The 12,818-nt window shown below is 32.7% G+C and overlaps 1 long non-coding RNA gene across 1 annotated transcript; it reads right to left on the bottom strand.

Moving 5' to 3' along the window:
- Positions 1 to 9,473: 9,473 nt before the first annotated feature.
- On the bottom strand, positions 9,474 to 11,907 carry LOC149787945 (uncharacterized). The gene is made up of 3 exons (XR_016424395.1): positions 11,824 to 11,907; positions 10,812 to 10,934; positions 9,474 to 10,175 (listed from the first exon to the last, which is right to left on the bottom strand). It is a non-coding gene; the product is annotated as an uncharacterized LOC149787945 (long non-coding RNA).
- Between the last annotated feature and the right edge of the window lie 911 nt (positions 11,908 to 12,818).

The following is a 12,818-nucleotide window of genomic DNA, read 5'->3' as shown; positions in this document are numbered from 1 at the left end:
TAACCTTTCATTTTGGAGAATAAGTTTTACAACATGTGAAAAACAAAGCAAAGATGTAGAAGTTGATAATTGCTAGCTCTGCATTTTATTCTGACTGATCGTTTTCTTTGACATACCTCCTGATATGCTGCCAAGGGTTGTGAATATAACTTTTGTAAACTTTGTACCAATTTATGCACTTAGAAAGCAATGATCATGTTAGAAATCGTGGAAATTAGTTCAGATTCAAGCATATAAAAATGTACAGCATAAAGCTTTCTATTTATCGGTTATCACTTGAAGTTCTTGACACACATAATTCATGCCAATTTTATTGGTTTCACATCTGGATATTTCTGCTTGACATGAATGGTTGTTAAATTAATCTTGATTGATTCATTTGAACAAGCATAATATCATTATTTTTAACCTTGCGTTCACCAATTAAGTTTTACAAATGCTTTCTCAAACAATGGGCTATCTAGGAACTCCCAAATGACTGATTCCCAACATGGTGTTTCTTCATATCATGATTTCATTAAATATCTGTTGATGAAAACAAAGATGCCAAAAACTTTGAAATGTCTTGATGTTATTCTGTTTCAGGTCATTTTTTAACATTTTTAATTTATAGTTATTATCAATTGTACAAGATAAATAGTGTGCATGTATCATTTGTAAACATTACCAACATCTTAGAGTAACAAATTTACATAACTTTTGGTATTCTATCTGTAGAAAGATATTAGGTCTTTATGTACTACAATTTTCATATTATTATTCACAGTTCCATTATGTCTGTCATATGCTTTGTTTATATTCAAAGTTATATCCAAATGCATTCAACAGATATTGTAATAGGAACATTTTGGTTTTCATTCAGCGCCATTACAAATTTGGATCACCACACGAAGACCAGTCATTCTTTTTATATACTTTTGATAAGGAATGGCATATTATGTTATGGTGATATTAAATTTGTCAACTAGAGGAGTACAAATATGGAGTAAGAGTATAATATACCTTTAATGGTAATCTTGTTAACATGTGACTAAGCATAAAGGACTTTGATCCTTCTGTGATCTTTATATATACTCTATGAAACTGAGCCCTACGCATTGGGGGAAGGGAGCAAGAGAAAAATAAAAACAATCTTGAAACTCATAAACATTTAACGTGTGTAATGTAAATGCTTTTCCCATGGTCACTTGATAATCAAGACAAAATGTTGAAGGCTTTTCTTAAGTAACACTCTTGTGGAATGTGCATATTATTACCTTACTTGCCTGTTCTTGTAATCGAAAGTGTATCTGTGTTAATCAAATATTTTTATTAATCAATTTTTTTAAAATTAAAAATTTACATCATGAAACCTTGTTTCATTTTTTACATGTTTTGTTGGCTTCTACCTGCCCATGTGCTGTCATAAATTTTAGTGCTAGCGTGTACCAAATGCCATTTTTGTTCCTTATAAATAATCTTAATAACATTGATGGCACTGGATTATGTGCAAGTTACAGATGACTGTAACACCTTTCTCTTCATCATTTAATTTGTATCCAGTATTTTGTTTGACAACATAAGGTTAATAATGATAAAAATCTTATGTCTATGCTAATAGTCCTATTAATTGATTGACAAAACATGTAAATTTATTGTATGCTTATGTGCAGTTTTGTGGACCATATGAAATTTTTTCATTAATTGGACTAAGAACATGTCATTTATGCAATATTCCTCCCTCCCTCTCTGTTTTGCCATCCAATAAATCTTAACACTTTCTTATCTAACAATGTCTTTGCCTGATATGTTTATATGCAAATGAGTATCATTCATGTAATATTTTTAAAATCACATACAACTTTTAAGTTATAGCATGGAAATGAGCATAGGATGGACACATTGAACCAGGCCCCTAGGCCCTTGATATATTGAAATTTGGAAATGATGTGAATGCCAAAACATATCCATATCATTGCTTTTTGAGGCCCCCAGTTGGGTGAGGCACAGGCCAAATGTCCTACCCCCACCAAATGAGCCATCATTGAACTATAACAGACACATGCAGGAAACCATGCAAAATTATGAAGTATGTGCTCGTGTGTGTGTGTTCTTTGTGGATTTTGGGGGAATATATGAGTGTTAAGCTATGCACTTGGCAAGTGAGCAACTTTTCATGAACATGTAGCCCTTTTCATTGTCTTCAAGGGTATGATTGAGTGTATGCTGGTTCAAGAGAAAAAGGCAATAGGTGCTGATTTTTACACTTGCTGCATAGGTTCAAGTCCAGTTTGAGACGAATTCAAATGCCAGCCTTCTAACATGTTTGACATATGGATATAGAGATGGTGGGTTTCTGTGTGAAAATGGTTATGTCCATCATAAGGAGAAGCACAAGAGTAAATATAGTGTGGATCCCCAAAATGGACATGACTGATGCATCCTTGGAAAACAATGCTACAAATGAGAAATGTCTCACCAGATCACATACACCAAAACATTGTTCTTTTTTTTTCAATTTTTAAACAGCTACCATTTCTCATTCAAACCAGATTTCCAAATTATACGAAAGAAACAAATTGAAAAATAAATTTTTTTAAATTAAAATTCATATCACCTATTATATGAAAACTTGAGGGGAAATTTTACAATTATGCTGTCCTTACATACAAATCTATAGCACACACACAATATAGCAAATATACATATAGCATACACAGGACATGGATACCCTTAGCAAAGGTCACTTTCAAACACAAAGGGAAGAGAATTCGACTAGGACATTGAAGCCTATATCGGATGAACAACCCTTTAGAATACACTAGAGAAAATAAAATACCCTATCCAAAATTTTATCTAAATTATCTTTTTATCAAAATTCTGTTAGAAAAAGAAAAACATACCTTAAGGGTGAAACCGAAAAACATGAAAACACTTCTTTTTTAAATGCCTCCCCACCCCAACATAAGAAAAACAATTACTGGCTAAATGTAGCTTAAACCCATGAGTTGACTGACATGTGTTAGGGATTGTAAAAGAAAATGTATACAAAATGGTGATGAGCATGTTTTACAAAAGTCTGAACATAAAACTAACAAAAGGCATTATCAATTAGCGATTAAATGTAATTAAAAATACGACTAACTAGAATCAGAATCGTGCCCAAAAATATTTATAATATTGTAATCATCATAAATGACTTCATAGCAACAAAAAATAAATATTTGTGCGATTATTGTTTTAACGATTGGGACACAGTTGATGTGAATCTGGTGTGGGCCGACGGTATGGGTGGTGTAACGTTCCAATGTACGACTGGATAATTCTTTTCTTTTTTTAAAGTGTAGCTCCTCGGATTCTGTTTTCAAACTTATATGAATACTTATAATAATTACTTTAATGAATAAAAAGAACAGTGAATATTAGATTGTGATATGGTTATAAATGCTAAGAGATAAATGGATGAACCAAGGTCAGGCATGATTATTGTTTTTATTTTATAGCGGAATAAGGAAAGTAAAATAATTTGACGCAAAGTAATAAAGTAATACTGATAATATAATATAATTATTGCTTTTCAATGTGCCATCATTATTCGCGAACAGTAGCGGTGGTATATTATGGGATAGTGATTGTTTAACTAAGTGTTGTGTGAACCTACAAACGTCTTTTGCGTTGGTTTGTAGAATATCCGAATTTTCATTACATTTATAATAATTTCCCTTTCCAATTTAGTGTGATTTTTCACTTCATTTCAAGGTTGCTGTTTTTTGTATTTAGCCTATGTCGTTTGTGTTGTTTGTTCTGATTAATAGCTTTAATAAATGATCTGTCTCTAGCATTTCTCACCTAGAGGTTGCCAGAATAGTCGCATGTTTAACCAGAAGCGCCCACGCACGCAATAATTATGATAAATGCGCCATGTCCCCGCTCTCATCAAGAAAAAAATCTAAAAACTCGGCATTTTACACATAATTATTTATAATGATTCACCAAGCCATTTAAATTCACTGCTACCCCCTTTCATCGGATACGACAATATACAATTTCCATAATCGACAAAACTTTTCTTTACTAAATTACCGACTTGAAATAAACATAAATCTTTCATTAACTTATCTCTTCTCATATGCAATACCATGCATGAAAATATTATTATTTAATGGCGTTCCTTCATAGCATCTCTCTGGTAATCGCAGATACTCTGTTATTCTTACTAGAATCAGAATATCATCACGACTTTCACCTGACAGACAGTCCAGTATGCAAAAGGTGTGTAGAGTCATATTTTCATCAGCACATATTTCAAAGGTAAAATCGAATACTTTGTTTTAATGAAGTGACCGTCCCGATCTCTATAAACATTCTTTTATTTGCATCTTTATACAATATGACTATGTTTGAGTAGTTTCAACAGTACATTAGTAATCGAAGCGGTTGAAGTAAGATTACTTCGTTTGATTATAAGTATAAAGGCTGTTATTAACATTTCACTTCCTCAGACCAGTTGATAATGACTTTGCTTCATTACATAATTACATACTAAATGCAACTTCTATCCCAACCTCTTTTGCATAATTTAGCCAATACAATTTGTTGAAACTACTCAAGCAAAATTTGGGATTACAAGTCATACTTTATAATAACTAAACTCACGATACACCCATTGCATTTTGTTGTATTTAAACAATACAAATAAAAAGGAATAGTGGACCATGAACACCACACAATTACATATCAGTTAATCTGCTTCCTTTGTGAAAAGCAAATCATAATATTTTTTTTATTAACACACACACACACACACGCGCGCGAACCAGTGAGAGAAACACTTATAAATCAAAAGTATATTTTACAAATGTCTCAAGCTTTAGTTACAGTGACTTTTAAATTATTTTATACTTGAGACGGTTTCAGTGCAATTACAATTGCTATGTGTAATCTGAACTTGTGAAATATATTAAGAAAAACTGTGGAACACACATACTTGATTTCTTTTAGTACTTTGTACTGTTTTCGCAAGCTTTATAATCGACTGTAAAGGCGTGTCATGAGATCAGTCGATATAGACGAACACAAGTGAACTGCTTGAATTTTTGTTCCGTGTTATTAATTACCAAAACATTACATGATATATTTTGAATTAATAATAAAATAACATACGGTGCTTTCAATAAAGATTATTCAAATATCTTACGAGGTCCACAAGAGAATATAGACGCATGCTAGTCACATGAGATACTGCGTGGAACTAAATAATAAATTATACAGGACCTCGCTCTCATTTTTTATTATAAATTTTTATTTAGTAATATTAATATATATTACAATGGACATTATCACGATAAATTCTACACAAATCTAATAAAGGCATTGACATACCCAACCTAGTATGTGCAGGAAAACAAACAATGTTGCGAAATCATCATGTACGTGGGAAATAATGAAAAATATATTTGAAACAAATGAAAATGTCACATTTAAATCCCGGACGAAACTAAATACTATTTCATAAGGTCTGAATTAGCCAGGCATTTGATCCGAATCAACCCATAATCAGAGTCGAATAACACTGGTCCGAATCAGCATGTTACTGACTTTCAATAACATTTTACCAAATTTTTGGAATTTTCATTTACAGGTGTAAAAAACTAACAAAAGTCAGTATTAATTATCGATTAAATTTAATTACAGACATTTGTTTTAAAACCCAATGCTAGAAGATTTAAGATTAAGAAATAAAAATTATGTTCAAAGACAAAGTTATTTAAATCAATAACCTCGGATAAATTGGTTGACTTTGAAAAATAATGGACATTGTTTTCATTTTAAATTATAGGATCACAAGATGACAATTTGTAGATAGAAAAGCAAATTGTTACAAAGAAATGATCATATAGCCCTTGATGGCCAAGTGGTCGAAAGCGTTCTCATGTACAGATCACTGTAGGGCGATAGATCATCCCCACACATGTATAATATTGGCCATCGATTTAAGAGCCGATATCGTCTATTCATTAAAACCGTCAATAATCTGCAACCTTGTCTCACCACATCGGTGTAAATTTTATACACTAATAGTTACTTACCGCGATTCATTTGGTGATATGTACATAAAATTTCCAGATCAAATCCTATGTTTGTCGACTTGCAAATCCACGTGGAATAGCAGAACTCTGTTGTGTGGCAATTTTGAATTTCGCGCAATCACCAAATGCTGTTGTCTGAACTATATACACTATCACAAAATGCTTTGTCGGAACTACAGTGTATGCAGGTGTGATCGGAAAGATTTGCATGCAGCAAAATTGTTGTTGTTGTTGTTGTAGGGTTTAACGCTATTTTTCAGCACACGAAAGGCTGCTATACATGGCGGCCAGAATTAATGGTGGAGGAAGAACCTGGGAAAACCACGGAAAGAACCACCGACCACGAGAAGCTACTGGAAAGCTTTCTCACATACCCACATTGGCTGTATCCGAGTCTCGAACCCACACAGACAGAGGTGAGATGGAAGTGATTCGTAACGGAGAGCGCTTTAGACCACTAAGGGCCTCTGAAGCAAAATTCCATATGTTAATAAACAGGTGACATTAGACACATATACCCATCAGTACCAACACAGATTTGAGGTGGGGTGGGCCATTTAATACTGTTAATGATGTGGGCGTATATAAGCTATATGGTGTGTTTGTGTGCTATATTCTTTGTTTTGTCTGTGCTATAATATTTGCAGTTTTTCTTACCTGGTGTATGTTAGACTTCATGTTTATCTGCAGTTTTTCTTACCTGGTGTATGTTATACTTCATTTATGTTATGATACACAACTTTTTTTGGGGGCGGGGAGGGCCTGTTATTGTTATTTTCTAGCAATGACAAGGTGGGAGACCATAATCCACTCTGAATCACAATTCAGACTGTTGCCCGGTTCAAGGAAGCCGTCTCCTAGAGTGAACCACCTATGCAATGCACCGAATGGATTACTGCCCTCTCAATGATAAACCAAAAATGATTACACCTAATGAGAACCAGATTTTCTGTTGACCATTATATGGCCAGTATTCCATTCAGTGCATTGCCCTTGAATATAAAGCAGGCACTATCATGACCATTATCGAGCAGTAGCATGTGAAAAAGGAATTCTAGTTATTAAAACTTTCGGTATGCAAATAAAATCATATGCTCGAATTAAAGTCATACCAAATTTATTACACTACGTGACGTATAGCTTGAAATATCAGTGATGAGTCTTAAACAGATCTTGCAAGAAGAGAGAGTTGTCCCCCTTTGTAGTATTATTATAGTACATTATTATAGTACATGTAGGTAAATTCTAATCAACTATACGAGTTCTTGTGCACAAGACAATCAGATTGACATGTGATATCCAATAAATGTTATTGTTGCCCTTTCTGCAACAAGAATCTGAATATACCTTTGTGTTGTTCTGTACTGCTTATTAACTTTTTAAGAGGCATATTTTCCCTTTCGTCATCAACGTGTATCACTTGCTGGGCACCATTCTTTGCAAATTCTCTATCAACAGTCTTATCATGCAGACATTTTGCATGAAAATTACACGCAGGTTAAAGCATCTGAGGCACTACTGTCAAGTTATGTCTGGTTCCTGACCAACTCCACTGCATCTAATCTGTATCGAATATAAAACACGGATCCAAATCAAACACAGATGAGCCAATTATCCCGATTTTACTGCAACAACCAGATTCCATAATTTTTTATTTTATTGCAACAACCATAATTCCATAATTTTTGCTTTTATTCTGAAAGTCTATATTTTAAGTGCCATTTTCCTAAGACTTACAACAAAATCATAAGAGTTATCAGGCCTGCGTTATGATGGTGGCTGACAATTCTGATGTATGGGATGATGACTGGCATCTCCAAAAATTGGATGATGACTGACATCTCTGATGATTGAATGATGACTGACATCTCTGATGACTGAATGATTTCTAGGCAAAGTGGTGAAGAGAGAGGGGCATATAAGTCGTCTTCTTCATCATCTCATTCTACTTCTGTAACTTGCTGGTTACAGGTGCTAGTATCTGCATTTGGTTACAATGGCATGTTTGTCAAACAATAAACACAAGCACTTGTCAATCTGTACTGCTGTATGAGGAAACGAAGATGTTAGGTCTGCTTGGTTGTCATGCATTATTTGGTTTCTATTTATCATACAGTAAAACTTGCTATGAGAGACGACCCCTTCTGCCAACAAAAACGGTTTCTCATATCAGGTTTTTACAAAAAGACCAGTTTCCAAAGTCCAGTTTCAGAACAATTTCAAGAAAAATAACCACAATCACTGTACATATATTCTATTATTTATTTATAGTTCTTGCTAAAATCTTGTATACAATCATCTAAAAATATTTATAATTATATAGCAATAAAAATATACTTATATCATTAAACAGGAAATCACATTTACATTTGAAGATCACATATTTTAGCATATGAAAAATCATTTCTGAATTACACCTTTTGCTTTAGAAGAACCTAAATTTGTTTTACCGTTTAAACTGCTTTTTTGCGAATGGTCTGCTCTTTTTCACTTATATAAAGAGGGAACAAGATAATGAACATAACTTATGTTTTGTTTCCTTTCAAACCTTTAATTCTAAAGACTTCAATAGCAATCTAATCTCCTTAAGATGATCTGGTTAAAAATCCATCATTTAAAAAACATTTTCATAAGTTTTGATTAACATTTTGACAAAATACCTTCAAAATTATATACTGTTATATAAACAAGGACTGAATTTTCTGTAAAATCAAAGTGACTTCTAATAATTCATTAAACCTGTCCCCAAACCTGTAATGATACAGGGGCTCGTATCGTTTGTAAATATATAATAGAAGTGATGACAATTTCTCATTTCAGTTCTGAGATTCAACATTTTGGACTACAAATTTGGCTTAAAACGAGTAGCAGTCCATTTTCTATTCTCAGTTTCCTCCAAATATTCCCACCCTACTTTTCATATTTGGACCTTTAGGTCAGAGTGTGTGGTCATTGCAACTGCATATCAAAATGTTGCAATTTGCCGTCACCATGCGGTAGCGATATATGATAGACGCTTACCAGTGGGCCAAGAAAATTTAAACTTATGTTATATCGACTCATACCTGCATGAAATCGATAGGAAAATGATTTTTTTTTCTCAGAAATGACAAGTATTATAATTGTTATGTTGTTAATCAATTGACAGACAAGAAGAAACTACGGCGTAAATGAAATCTGTCCCAGTACTCGCCATTTGCATTTCTAGTCACATGACTTCAGAAATCTCAAATGATGACATTGGAAGTCCAATAGTCACGTGATATCAACAAAAAAACGTTTTTATGATGTTGCTGTACAGAAATTCAATTATATTAAATGAAAGTCAAATACTTTTTGTAAAAAAAACAACATTTAATCAAGTGGAGAACACATGTCAACGTGGTAGTCAGGTGATACAAAAAAACTCCATAAGTTGTTCTAAGAATATATAAATATGGAGAATCCTGTGTTCTTTTATTTTTGTATTTTTATTACAACCAGCATATGACTTTCATTTAATATTTTTTTAAAATCTTTTTATCTACAACATTTGAAAATGTGAGCTGTTAGATTTGTGTACTCAAATGACTAGCAATGTAATCGTGAGTACCAGGTCACATTTCATCAACAACATTGTTTTATCTTGTCTTTCAGCAGTGTGGGAACCCTGCATGAAGAATCTCACATAAATCTGGAGTAACTATTTCAATCCTGTTAAGAAATGGTGGCAAATTTGAAAAATGTATAGTGCCACATGCAAACAAGTAATTTTTGAGTAAAATCACCTGGAACAACACTAAATATAAAAATATAAGGTGATATACGGAGCTAAGTTTTAAAAATAATCAGCACTATATATGTATCAGACTTTCAATTTCGAGTACACTTTTGAAAGATCCATGAACAATCGGATGTCTTTCACAGGTATGTATGGATGTAGCAAGGATAATGATATCATGCTATGGAACCAAAGAAATAGTCTTAAATGAGTTTTGAAGTTCTCAACATTCATGTATGACAGCTTGGTCTTGAGCCTTTTTAAGGTTGAATTACGTTGTTCAGCTACCTGGGAGTTTAAATGCCCATATTGAAGGTAATGGGATACATTGTATCCTACATGGCAACCTGAAGAAAAGAAAAAAGCACTTGTTAATTTTACAGTTATGGTGTAAATGTGTTAGGTTTATTCAACATTGCACTATAAAACATTAAGCTATCAGTCTAATGACTTATTCAAATTAGTCTCATTGTTTCAGGCAGAACTGAAAGCATTCAAGATTCAAATTTGAACCAAATTGTCAGAAAAATAAACCAAAATAGAATAGTGGCAAATACAACAAAATTTATGTATAAAGTGTTTTTTTCTTTCTTAATGTGCGTTTATGCATTTATTATAAGATTTCTTGTCTTGTGGTGTAACAAAGAAAGAAATTTAGTAAACGCTTCAAACATAATACACTAAGGATACTGCAAAAAGTTTTCAATAGATAACATTTATGAAACATGCTGAACAATATTACAAGCTGTTCATTATGTGTAATACTGTATTAACTTAAGAGTAGTTCATCAAATTTATACAAAACATATAAAAATTATACATTCTATTTATCATTTGATGTAAATTTATTTTCTGAGTAAATAATATTGCTTTGATATTGTTTAGCACTATGCTAATGTAAGGCTAACAGGTGCAATGATATCGAGATATAATGCTATCATTGATTTGTGCTGTGCATGAAATGTGTAAAATTTAAGTATAACCTTTATGATTGCACCAGTGGAAGCGGTCCATAAGAAACCATGTTTCACGGAAGAATACTGGGTCTCTGTTCAGACAATAGTTGTGGAGATTGCAGGCATTATCATATATGACTAATCATGGTGCTAAAAACGGAATAAACACAAAATAAATTCCAAAAGAATCTTTTTAAAATTCTGAAATACTGAATTTCTAAATTGTACACAGATGATCAAAGCATTTGCATTAAGCAGAGTTATAACATTATCATGATTAAAAAGAGATGGCAACGTATAACTGCAAATGTAGAAAATATTCATTTTGTGAATCACCAAGCTTTCTCTGTCTCACTCGTAAGTCTAGATTATTTATTAACTTTTCTTTTCCAGGGTTTATTGTACCTATGTTTATGTGTGGGTGATTTGGATTCAATCATGTTACTAGCTATTGTCAACCGTTTAAGTAATATGTGAAATGGTGGTTTATACCTGACCTCTTTGCCTTTAATTGCCGTTATTTAAACTGCCCAAGGGATAGTTTTACATCAGTTCCAATCATGACTTTTTACCATTAATACATGCTACATGTAACGGGCATATACTAAAAGTGGTGGTGGTTTGTTTCTTTTCTTCCTCTTTGGCCTTTTGTTTTCTCGAAACACGACCAAGTCAGGAGGTAAATGAATTTTTAGCATGACATACCATGTTTCAATTTGATTAAAATCAGACCTCAAATTCACGTAAAGATCTGATTTAGATCATAGGGTCTCATATCATTGCTTACAATTTAATCTGTCAATCATACATATACTATAAAATAATGTACTATATATATATGTATGACAGTTAAATTGTAATGAAAGCAATGATACAAGCCCCTGTGATTTAGACTGTGATGTGTCAGGTTTGTCAGCATAGTGAAAATACATTTATACATTTGCTTTGTGCTTCACTTTAAGACATTTCCACTTCTCCTCTGCAAGATAACCTTTTAAAGTCTAAAAATTACTATAAGGCAAGATTTTGCAGTAGTTACCTATATTAAATCGGGTTCTCAGTATTGTAAAAGAAAGATTTGGCGATTCAACATCATCAATCATCTGAAATACATAACAAATTCCTGAAAGAGTTAAGAAATAGTTTAAGCATTTAGTTTCAACAGTAAAATGTAATTTTAAATAGTTTTCAAAAAACAATGAATAAATTACATTTGTTTTTAAGAAGGAACTATAATCATGATATACTAACAATTGCCGGGTGAGGCATATAAATACCAATGCAGAGTATGGAATGATGCACTGACAATGAGCATTTCTTCAAAAACGGAGACAAAAGAAGAACTGAATGTGAGAAATCAAATTAGTTCTAAATAATAATACTAATACGGACTTTGTATAGCGCCTAATCTTTAGCTCTAAGCGGTTTACAACATTAAACAACACCTATAACATTAAAAAAGATATATAATGATATTTATATAAAAAAAAAACATGACGAAATTTAATTAAAAAAACATGCTGAAAATGTTTAAGGTAGGGATCATTATTAGGTCTTTAAGTTTATTCTTGCAGTCAAAATAAGTGAGCTTTGAGAACACTCTTTAATTGGATAACTGTGTTTTTATATCTAAGTTCAGTGGGCAATTCATTTCACGTTACTGGGCCCTGGTGTGCAAAACAATGTTGTCTATATGACTTCGTTTAGTAGTGGAACATAGCACAGAGAACAAATTTTGTGTTTGATTCTGGATCCAATGGACAGCCAGTGTAGGGTACAGAGCAGCGGGGATGTGTACTCTGATCGTGGTACTCTAAGCATGATCTGAGCAGCTGTGTTTTGAACTTTTTGAAGTTTCTGAAGTAGATATTGAGATCAACCAGACATAACTGAGTTACAATAATCCTGTCTTGAAAGTACTAATGAACACACAAGTGCTTTAGATGCATCAGCTGTTAGATATTTGCGAATGGAGCTATGTAGCCTTGCATATGTTCATGACATGTTGGTGCAACGTGAGAGATACTAAAAAAT

The sequence above is a fragment of the Sinohyriopsis cumingii genome, chromosome 11 (genome assembly GCF_028554795.1).
Source record: "Sinohyriopsis cumingii isolate HCF-2022 chromosome 11, ASM2855479v2, whole genome shotgun sequence".
NCBI classification, from domain to species: domain Eukaryota; kingdom Metazoa; phylum Mollusca; class Bivalvia; order Unionida; family Unionidae; genus Sinohyriopsis; species Sinohyriopsis cumingii.
The sequence above is the reverse complement of the archived record's forward strand: the minus strand, read 5'-3'. Positions and strand labels throughout refer to the sequence as shown.